Below are 11,222 nucleotides of genomic sequence, written 5' to 3' on the forward strand. Positions count from 1 at the left end.
ATCTGGGTGGGGCCTGCGAACCTGCATGTCTAACCTGCTCCCTCGGGATGCTTCAAATGGGCCACAGCTGATGTTTCCAGAGTGACTGCCTTAACCCGGCAGCTCAGCGGTACGGATTCTGCCTGCAATACAGGAGACCTGGGTTCGATCCTTGGGTCAGGAAGATCCCCCTGGAGAAGGGAATGGCAACCCACTCTAGTATTCTTGCCTGAAGAACTCCATGGACAGAGGAATCTGTTGAGCTACAGCCCATGGGGTCATAAAAGATTTGGAGAGAAAGTAACTTCTCCCTGGAGGAAGAAATAACCACCCACTCCAGTGTTCTTGCTTGGGAAATCCCATGGACAGAGAAGCCTGGCGGGCTACTGTCCACGGGGTCGCCAAGAGTCGGACACGACTGAGCGGCTGAGCGACCCCGCCTAGCTCACCTCTATGGGCCTCTCTGCTTGCTGTGGTCCACAGACCGGCAGCACGGGCATCCCCTGGGGGCTCTGTAGACACGCAGGATCTCAGGCCCCCACCCCAGACCTTCAGTTATGGATGGAGTTGCATCCTCCAAAATTCATGTGTTGAAGGAGGTGATTACTAATAAGTTTTTCTTTCATTTAAAAAATTTTAATGAATGTTTATTTTATTCCCCCTCTCTCTCCTCTCCCCACACCACGTCATCCTCTCCCCAGTTCTGCTCAGTCCCCACGTCTCCACCCCAGCCCAAGCCTCGCTCGTTCCGCACCGTACGTGTGACTGGACAGAATCCCACCTCTACAGGTGTCAAAACCCACGTCTTTGTGGACAACAAAATGAGTCTTCTCTCTAGACTGTGTCTCCACTTATGCCATGGAGGACTCTTTTCTTTATTTTTTTCCTTCCAGTTTCACTGAGATATCTCTGACATCCAGCATGTAGGTGTAAGGCATACAGAGTCACGATCTGACTCACAAACACCATGAAGTGATTATCACAGAATTTCCATCGTCTTATTAGCTGCGGGATAGAAAAAGAAAAAAAAAAAAAAAAAACGTTTTTTTTCTTGTGATGAGAACATTTAGGATTTACGCTTCTTTTTTAAAGTGAATTCTATCTGTTTATCTGTTTGGCCATGCCGCCTGGCCTGTGGGGTCTTCGTTCCCCACCCAGGGACTGAACCCATGTCCTTGGCAGTGAAGGCACAGAATCGAAGCCACTGGATCACCAGGGAGTTCCCAGGATTCACTCCTCTTAACGCTGACACGGAACACACAGCAGTGTGAGCAGTGCTGATCACGCTGTACATTACACCCCTGGTGCTCACTGATCTTACAGTCGGAAGTCTATTTGTACTTTCTGACCCCCTTGATCCAGTCGTCCCTCTCCACTCCCCACCTCAGTTCAGTTCAGTCCAGTCGCTCAGTCGTGTCCGACTCTTTGCGACCCCATGGACCGCAGCACGCCAGGCCTCCCTGTCCATCACCAACTCCCGGAGTTCACCCAAAGCCATGTCCATTGAGTCAGTGATGCCATCCAGCCATCTCATCCTCTGTCGTCCCCTTTTCCTCCTGCCCTCAATCTTTCCCAGCATCAGAGTCTTTTCCAATGAGTCAACTCTTCGCACGAGGTGGCCAAAGTATTGGAGTTTCAGCTTCAGCATCAGTCCTTCCAATGAATATTCAGGACTGATCTCCTTTAGAATGGACTGGTTGGATCTCGTTGCAGTCCAAGGGACTCTCAAGAGTCTTCTCCAACACCAGAGTTCAAAAGCATCAATTCTTTGGCACTGAGCTTTTTTTATGGTCCAACTCTCACATCCATACATGACCACTGGAAAAACCATAGCTTTGACTAGACGGACCTTTGTTGGTAAAGTAATATCTCTGCTTTTTAATATGCTGTCTAGGTTGGTCATAGCTTTCCTTCCCAGGAGCGTCTTTCAATTTCATGGCTGCAGTTACCATCACTGACTCAATGGACATGAAATTTGACTGAGCAGGAGTTGGTGAAAGACAGGGGAGCCTGGCAAGGTGCAGTCATGGGGTCCCAAAGAGCCGGACATGACTTAGCGACTGAACCAATAAATGTCAATTTTTCTGTAAAACTCCATGTGGAGATGTGCATAGAGAAAAATATTGGAAAAAACTGCAGCTAGATATAACCTTTGTTTTTCACTGGACGGTCTGATTATGGAGGAAAATGTGGTCACTGACAACCAGAGCCCTGAATATATTCATTCTCTGTGATCAATTTTTGGAGACACACACACACACACACACACACACACACAGATAGAACTATTTAACGCCCCTTTCCCACCCATAACAGGTCCCTGAGGAAAGCAGGACTGTATCTCAGCTTAGTTCACTTCGGTGGATTCCCTTTGCTCTGGAAGCAATGCCAGCGGTTGGTGGGCGCTCCTCCAGAAATTCTACCCAGGCGGGGCTGGAGAGGACGGCGGGGCTTCCCGAGGCTAAGATTCATTTGCATGATGTTTTGACTCTCACTGGCTGCCTTAGAAACAATGCAGACGCTTCCTTTGAATATATGTGCATATGCTGACGCGTGTGTGAACACAAAGGAACAGAAGAGAAACTCTTCTCCTGCCCCAGCCACGATGGCCGCTCATGGTATAATTCGGTTTACCAAGCATATCCAGAACCAGATGGCTTTTGTGTATAAAAACCTGCCCTGTGAGTGCAGAAGCCGTTTGGTTGCCACCAGGACCCAAGCAGGCCCCCATTCCATCAGGAAGAAAAAGAGGAGGGGGGGATTTCGCCCCAGAAAGCTAAGAGGACAGCTGAGGAAGAAGAACGTGAAAGAGTGGGGTCTGGAAGGGAGTCGGCTGGCGTGAAATATGTTCATGATTTGAAAACTCATGTCTTCGGAACAGAGGTCAACGTTGAGTCATTTCCAAGAAGTTCAATTGCTTCCTGCGAGGGAGGCAGAGTATGTGTTGTTTGGCTGAGCTGATGAGCCACGGTGCGTCTCCGAACTAAAATATAATGATGATCGGGCCAGGAAGCGACATCCAAGCTCCTTCCTTTCCAGGACCACCAGTTACCAATTAGACGTTTGTCTCCTGACTAAGGGGCTTCCCTGGTGGCTCAGATGGTAAAGAATCCACCTGCCAATGCAGGAGACGTGGGTTCGATCCCTGGGTGGGGAAGACCCCCTGGAGAAGGGAAAGGCAATCCCCTCCAGTATTGCTGCCTGGGGAATCCCATGGACAGAGGAGCCTGGCGGGCTACAGTCCACGGGATTGCAGAGAGTTGGACACGAATGAGTGACTAAACAATGACAACTCCCAACTGAGTGCAGACGTGGCCAGTGCCTTCTGTAACACTGAGATTTGGGAGCCTTCGTAAGGACTAGAGTTTCTAGGTGTAGGAAGGAGGAACAGGGGCTGAACAGGGGGAGGGCTCTTTTCCGAGCCCAACTCAATACAGTGCAGGAGAGGGACTTCCCCGTGGCCCAGTGGTCAAGGCTCTGCACTTTGACTGCAGGAGCGTGGGTCCCATCCCTGACTGGGGAAGGTGCGGCCAAACACACACACACGGAGACCACAGGAGAATATGTTTCTGATTGCGGGGTTGGGGGAGAAATGCTTTGTTGAAGACAATCCAGGGCTTCCCTGGAGCTGTAGTGGTTAAGAATCCGCCTGCTAATGCAGGGGACACAGGTTCAACCCCTGAGCCAGGAAGAAGCCCATCATGGCAGCTGCTGAGCCTGTGAGCCTGCGCTCTGCAACAGGAGAGGCCACTGCTGGGAGGGGCCCAGGCACACCGCAGCCAGGAGCAGAGCCCATGCTCTGCGCCTGGAGAGAGCCCAGGCGCAGCAACAGAGACCCAGCACAGGCAAAAAGGAATGGGAAGTGAGAGAGAAAGTCGCTCAGTTGTTTCCGATTCTTTGCGACCCCATGGACCACACAGTCCATGGGATTCTCCAGGCCAGAATACTGGAGTGGGTAGCTGCTCCCTTTTCCAGGGAATCTTCCCAATCCAGGGATTGAACCCAGGTCTCCAGCACTGCAGGCAGATTCTTTACCAGCTGAGCCACAAGAGAAGCCCAAGAATACTGGAGCAGGTAGTCTATCCCTTCAAAAATGAATAAATAAATCTGAAAAAAGCACAAGCTGGAATCAAGATTGCTGGGAGAAATATCAATAACCTCAGATATGCAGATGACACCACCCTTATGGCAGAAAGCAAAGAGGAACTAAAGAGCCTCTTGATGAAAGTGAAAAGAGGAGAGTGAAAAAGTTGGCTTAAAGCTCAACATTCAGAAAACGAAGATCATGGCATCTGGTCCCATCACTTCATGGCAAAGAGATGGGGAAACACTGGAAACAGTGGCTGACTTTATTTTTCTGGGCTCTAAAATCACTGCAGATGGTGACTGCAGCCATGAAATTGGAAGACGCTTACTCCTTGGAAGGAAGGTTATGACTAACATAGATAGCATATTAAAAAGCAGAGACATTACTTTGCCAACAAAGGTCCATCTAGTCATGGCTATGGTTTTTCCTGTGGTCATGTATGGATGTGAGAGTTGGACTATAAAGAAAGCTGAGCACCGAAGAATTGATGCTTCTCAACTGTGGTGTTGGAGAAGACTCTTGAGAGTCCCCTGGACAGCAAGGAGATCCAACCAGTCCATCCTAAAGGAGATCAGTCCGGACTGATGCTGAAGCTGAAACTCCAGTACTTTGGCCACCTGATGCAAAGAGCTGACTCATTGGAAAAGACCCTGATGCTGGGAGGGATTGGGGGCGGGAGGAAAAGGGGACGACAGAGGATGAGATGGCTGGATGGCATCACTGACTCAATGGACATGAATTTTAGTAAACTCCGGGAGTTGGTGATGGACAAGGAGGTCTGGCGTGCTGCAGTCCATGGGGTTGCAAAGAATCAGACATGACTGAGCGACTGAACTGAACTGAACTGAAAAAAACCCCCAGGCAATCCAAACATCAATAAACAGAAAGACAGTGCTTCACCTGATCCCATCCATGAACACTAAGGCAAGAGCATGAAAGTCCCCGTCACAAGTAAGCTTTAAGGACTGATGGAGTGAGCGCTCACACTTTGAGGAAGGTGAGACGAGAGATGCAGACAGAGGGCCTGCCCTCCGCGCTCTGGCCCCTCCACGCCCACCGGCGTGCTGCGCCTTGTGCTGTGTGTTGGCCTCCTCTCCCCAGAGGCAGAAATAGTTGCTCCACCATCAAGATCAGCCCTTCTCCCTTCTGGAGCCAGCCGTGCGGCTCCTCAGAAGATAACATTCCTTCCTTAGCCCTGGAAGGGGTCAAGATGAGCCACTGCTTGCCGTGTACGTGCAGACATCTTTGAGGAATGTTGTTGTTCAGTAGCTCAGTCGTCCGACTCTGTGACCCCATGGACCGCAGCACACCAGGCTCCTCTGTCCTTCACCATCTCCCAGAGTTTGCTCAAACTCACGTCCGTTGAGTCAGTGATGCCATCCAACCATCTCACCCTCTGCCATCCCCTACTCCTCCTGCCCTCAGTCTTTCCCAGCATCAGGGTCTTTTCCAGTGGGTCGGCTCTTCATACCAGGTGGCCAAAGTATTGGAGCTTCAGCTTCAGCATCAGTCCTTCCAGTGAATATTTGGGGTTGATTTCCATTAGGTTTGATCTCCTTGCTGTCCAAGCGACTCTCAAGACTTCTCCAGCACCACAGATGGAAAGCATTAATTGTTCGGCCCTCAGTTTTATGGGCAAGAATAATAAATCTTTTCCCCTTAAAGATTGGTACAGAACTGACTGGTCAGATGACCTGGGGAGAATCTGAGCTGCACCTAATAGAAGACCTTAATTCAACATTTGCTCATGACCCTGCTAGTGTTATGACATGTTACTTGTATTCTGCCTTCTTTATGAGGTGACTGTTCCTTCAGTTACCAAACGTGTGACTGGGCCCCCACCAAGTGAATGATGACTAGGTGACTTGAAACAAAGTACCAGATATACAGCTCTGTAAGATCAAGGACTGTAATAGATCGTAACTCCAGAAACGGGAAGGAGCAGCTAGGGAACCTGCACCACAACAGACTAGCAAGACGGCTGGACCGTAAAGAAGGCCGAGGGCCAAGGAAGTGATGCTTTCGAACCGCGGTGCTGGACAAGACGCTTAAGAGTCCCTTGGATTGCAAGGGACTCTTGCAAGGGATCATCCCAAAGGAGATCAACCCTGAAGATTCGATGGAAGGACTGGTGCTGAAACCGAATCTCCAATTCTTTGGCCACCTGATATGAAGAGCCGACTCCCTGAGGTTGGGAAATGTTGAAGGCAAAAGGAGAAGGGGGCAACAGAGGATGAGGTGGTTGGACAGCATGGTTAAACAGAGGAGATAGTGAGGACAGGGGAAGCCTGCTGTGCTGATATTCCTGGGGTTGCAAAGAGTGAGACATGACTTAGCAGCAGAACGCCAACAGCATGCTGTATATGAAATCGCTAAGAGAGTAAATACTGAGAGTTCATCACAAGGGAAAAATATATATTTTCCCACTGCTTCAATTTTGCATCTGTATTGGATGATGGATGCTCACTAAAGTTATTATGATCATCATTTAATAATGCATTAGTCAAATCACTATGCTCCACCCATACGTGCTACGTCTCAGTAAAGCTGGAAGATATAAAAAGCGGGGGGAAAAGGAGACTTAAGACGCCAAAACCCAAATGAAACATCATTGCTCTGACAGAGATGAACAACGACACCCAGCGCCGGCAGGAGCAGGGAGGGTAAATGGACCCTTTTAGACCAGGCCAGTGGGAACGGGAACAGGTACAGGCGGGTGTGGCCTTACAGGAGCCCTTCAGCAACAAGTCTCAAAGCATCAGGTGTCCAGGGGAGCCCTTGGGCTCGGCACCCCTGCTTCTGGGAACCTGGTCAACCTGAAAATCGGGAAGGTCTGCCTGTCTACACAGCGGCCACGCTGACACATAAGGGACAGCGAGGCTGCAGAAGCGGGTGTGTGGAACGAACCCACAAGTTGTCGACTGCCGTGACGGTATAGCGTCTTACAGTCAGGAGCAGGAGCCTCCTTTTTTAAACATATAAATGGCGTTTTAATGCCAGGGTTGGAAAATTGTAATTAACTCCCACTTTAATTCACTACTGAAAACTGTTATCTCTAAACTCTTCAACTAAGGTATTTAATTACCTACTGAAGCAATAAACTGCTTGAGAAAGAAAGCAGGATAGAACATAGTACACGACAATTCCAGTTCTGACCAATCATCTTTCGTTCATTCATTCACTTGCATATACTCTTGAAGGGCTCTGTGCAATAGAAATACAACAGCCACAAATTCAAGCCACATATGAAACTCTATGTCTTCTAGAGTCTTCTACGACTGCTTTCATACAAAAAAAAAAAGATACGTGAAATTAAGAATACAAAATATTGAACAAGGAATTAAAAATCTTTTGCACTAACTTTTTGAAATCTATTGAGTGTTTTGCAATGAAAGTCCATCTCAAATTGAACCAAATTCTCTTTTTAAAAAATTTTGACTTGAATTGCAGTTGATTTACAATGTTGTCTTAGTTTCAGGTGTCTACCAAAGTGAATCAGTTGTGTGTACACATATATCCATTCTTTTTTAGATTCTTCTCCTACTTAGGTCATTACGGAGTACTGAGTGCCTTCCCTGTGTTCCACAGCAGGTCCTTAACAGCTACCTGTTTTATATACAGCAGTGTGTACATGTCAGTCCCAAAGTCCCGATTTATCCTCCCCCACCCTTGTCCCCTGGTAACCGTAAGTTTGTTTTCCACGCCTGTGACTCTATTTCTGTTTTGTAAATAAATTCACCCGTACTATATTATTTTACAGTCCACATATAATGAATCTCATATATTTGAGACCAGATATATTTCAAGCTCTCCATGAGCTGAGGGTGGCCAGTGGTTACCATGTTTGATGCCCCACACCTTGGGTGTGTTGAGATAACTTTGAAGCCACCTGTGTTCACCTTTAGAGGCTGAAAAATTCCAGATTCTGCAGGTCTTTCTCCATCTCCACAGCCCTGTGCCTCTGCCACGGCCCTGGCTCCAGTTTCCATGGCAACAGCTGCAGCAAGAAATCTCTGGAGGGATGAACAGAGCTGAGCAGCTAAACCAATGCAGCCCGGCCAGGGGAAGGGTCCATCGGGCACTCCCCGCCCCCCAGGCACATCTCGGGCACTGCCTCTGTGCCTGGGACACAGAGTGAAAGAACAACAGCAGCATCAGGGAGGGTTCTCTGCAGAAGGTGACAAAACCGTTTCTCCAGGGTCTCGGCACACAACCCCCCGGCGACCCCCGCAAGCCCCAGGGGTAGCCAACACTGTCTGCTTCACTGTTCACATGTTCTTGCGTTCATCCACGTGGGAAATCGGGCTGGGCCCTTCCTGTTTGCCACACCTAGGGCTAGGAGTCTCGGCCACGGGAGACACCACCTCATTCAGACAGTGCTGTGTCATTCACTCTTTCTTACACAAGTTCTCACTTGCCGGAGACCAGGGATTCTCTGAAAGCAGCGGGAGAGGCCTTGGGTCACTGGGAATTCGTATTCCAGTCCAGGGGGTGGGCTGCAAGCACGCATGTGACGTGACGGTGGGGTGAGGAGTCCTAAGATGAGGATGAGCTCAGGGTCCTTGCACAGACGGTGAAACAGCGGGGCACGGCTTAGACAAGGAGGTCTGGAGGCCCTCTCCAGGGGCACAGAGCTGGGGCAGATAAGGGGAGGAGCCTCCCCACAGAGGGCACAGCACTCAGTGCTGCAGAAGCCCCGAGGCAGGAGCGGGCGTCGAGGGGAGCCGGCCAGAGCAGAGTGAGCTGAGGCTGGCACGGCCTGAACTCAGGGTGCCCGCTCTGGCATCTACGAACTAAGTAGGAAATCACTGAGCGGCCACGCTTGCTCTCTGGTTTCTGTGGTCCTCAGCTAGGGCCTACTCTCTGTGACTCCATGGACTGTAGCCCGCCAGGGTCCTCTGTCCATGGCAAGAACACTGGAGCGGGTTGCCATTTCCTCCTCCAGGGGATCTTCCCGACCCAAGGATCAACCCATATCTCCTGTGCCTCCTGCATTGCAGGTGGATTCTTTACCACTGAGCCACCTGGGAAGCTCTGAGTGTCCACAGGATTCATCTTTTTTAAAATTTGCTCTCTGATTTCATCACTGACTCATTGGTTACTTTTTGTGGAATGCTGTTTAGCTGCCATGTAACCATTAAAAAAAATTTTTTAATTGGAGGATTGTGTTGGTTTCTGCCATCCGGCAATGCGCATCAGCCATCGTTACACTTAGGCCCCCACCCTCTTGAGTTCCCCTCCCCTCCCCACCGCGCCCCCGCCCCGGGTCATCACAGAGCACCGGGCTGAGCTCCCTGTGTGGCACAGCAGCTCCCCGCTAGCTGTCTGTCTCACACAGCAGTGCGTACATGCCAATGCTACTTTCTCAGACTTTCTTCTCATTTCTTTTTCTGTCGTTAATTTGCTTCATGGCATTGTGGCCACGAAAGATGCTTGAGATGTAACTTCTACCCTCTTAAATTTGTTGAGGCTTGTTTCACGCCCTAGTAGGTAGCCAGTCCTGGACACTGGCCCGTGTGTACTTGAAAACAATGTATATTGCTTTGTTTTGGGGTTTCTTTTGGCCGTATGGTTCATAATAATTCTGCACCCACTATACGCTGGCTCTGGGTTGGTGACTCACGTGTTACACCTTTCTTCTCGAGCACCTCGCCTGTTAGGGTGATATGGAGGCTTAACTGAAGTAATTTAGACACGCAAAATGATCAGCACATGGTAAACCCTCTGAAGCGACAGTACTTCGGCCACCTGATACGAAGAGCTGACTCACTGGAAAAGACCCTGATGCTGGGAAAGACTGAGGGCAGGAGGAAAAGGGGGGCAGGGGATAAGATGATTGCATGGCATCACTGACTCAGTGGACATGAGTTTGAGCAAACTCTGGGAGATAGTGAAGGACAGGGGAGCCTGGCGTGCTACAGTCCACTGGGTCGCAAAGAGTCAGACATGACTGAATGACTGAATCACAGAAAAAAACCCTCATAACTGCCAGTCTCTCCTGCCTGCCTTTTCGGGAAGACAGAAGGAATCTATCTGCTTTCCCATACGTGAAGAGTGATAAAACCTACATTTGGAAATGTGGCAGCAGGGAGGTTCCGTAGCTGTACAAGCGACCATCAAACTATCCTGGGGTGGGCACAGCCGTCAGCACCATCAGCCACTGCCAGCCCTGAGAATCAACCTGCGCAGATGGGGCCCCTGCCAGCAGGGTGCCGTCTGCCAGTGCGGAGCCACTTCAGCAGAGCAGGAGACCCCTGCCCAGCCAAGGGCAAAGAGAGGAATCCGAATATATTAAATGTGTGTCTATATATTTTTTTTAAGTATAACAAAATTAGGAGATAGGGAATAGCATACTCACATGAAGGAGGTCTTCCTCAGTGGTCCAGGGGCCGAGAATCTGCCTTCCAATGTAGGGGGCACGGGTTCCATCTTTGGTGGGGAACTAAGTCCCCACAGGCCACAGAGCAGCCAAGCCCACGTGCCACGGCTACTGAGCCCGCAGGTCACACCTAGAGATACCCACATGTGCAACAGAGAGCCTGCATGCTACAAGGAAGACCGCATGCAGCCAAAAGTTAAAACAAACAAAAGTATGTAAACAACAAGGGCCTACTGCATAGCACAGAGAACTCTATGGAACATCTTATAACCAACAATGGAAAAAAATCAGGAAATATATATGTGTGCGTGTGTGCGTGTGTGTGTGTGTGCTCAGTTGGGTCCGACTCTTTGAGACCCCATGGACTGTAGCCCGCCAGGCTCCTCTGTCCATAGGATTCTCCAGGCCAGAATATGGGGGGGTGGGTTGCCTTCTCCAGGGGCTCTTCCCCATCCAGGGATGGAACCCGAGTCTCCTGTGTCTCCTGCATTGATAAGTGGATTCTTTGCCACTGGAACCATATGCCACTGCCCTGACCGCCAATTCAGTTGTTGAGGTATTCACCTGCAGGACCTCAAAATGTGACCCTATTTGGAGAGGGGGTGTTTGCAGAGGTAATCCAGTTAAAATGAGGCCATAGGGTGGACCCCAGTCCAGTACGACTGAAGTCCTCATAAGAAGAGATGTGGGGACAGATGGGGACGGCAGAGGGCTTCCCAGGCGGCACTAGTGGTGAAGAAGTCGCCTGCCATGTAGGAGGCCGTAGGAGACACGGGT

General features: G+C 49.9%; 1 long non-coding RNA gene across 1 annotated transcript in view; it reads right to left on the reverse strand.

Moving 5' to 3' along the window:
- Positions 1–593: 593 nt before the first annotated feature.
- Positions 594–11,222, reverse strand: part of LOC105001438 — a 79,872-nt gene continuing 69,243 nt past the window's right edge. The window contains exon 4 of the long non-coding RNA XR_826866.1: positions 594–984. This is a non-coding gene — a long non-coding RNA (uncharacterized LOC105001438). The remainder of the gene's footprint in view (positions 985–11,222) is intronic.

The sequence above is a fragment of the Bison bison genome, unplaced genomic scaffold (assembly GCF_000754665.1).
Source record: "Bison bison bison isolate TAMUID 2011002044 unplaced genomic scaffold, Bison_UMD1.0 scf7180017864383, whole genome shotgun sequence".
NCBI classification, from domain to species: Eukaryota; Metazoa; Chordata; class Mammalia; order Artiodactyla; family Bovidae; genus Bison; species Bison bison.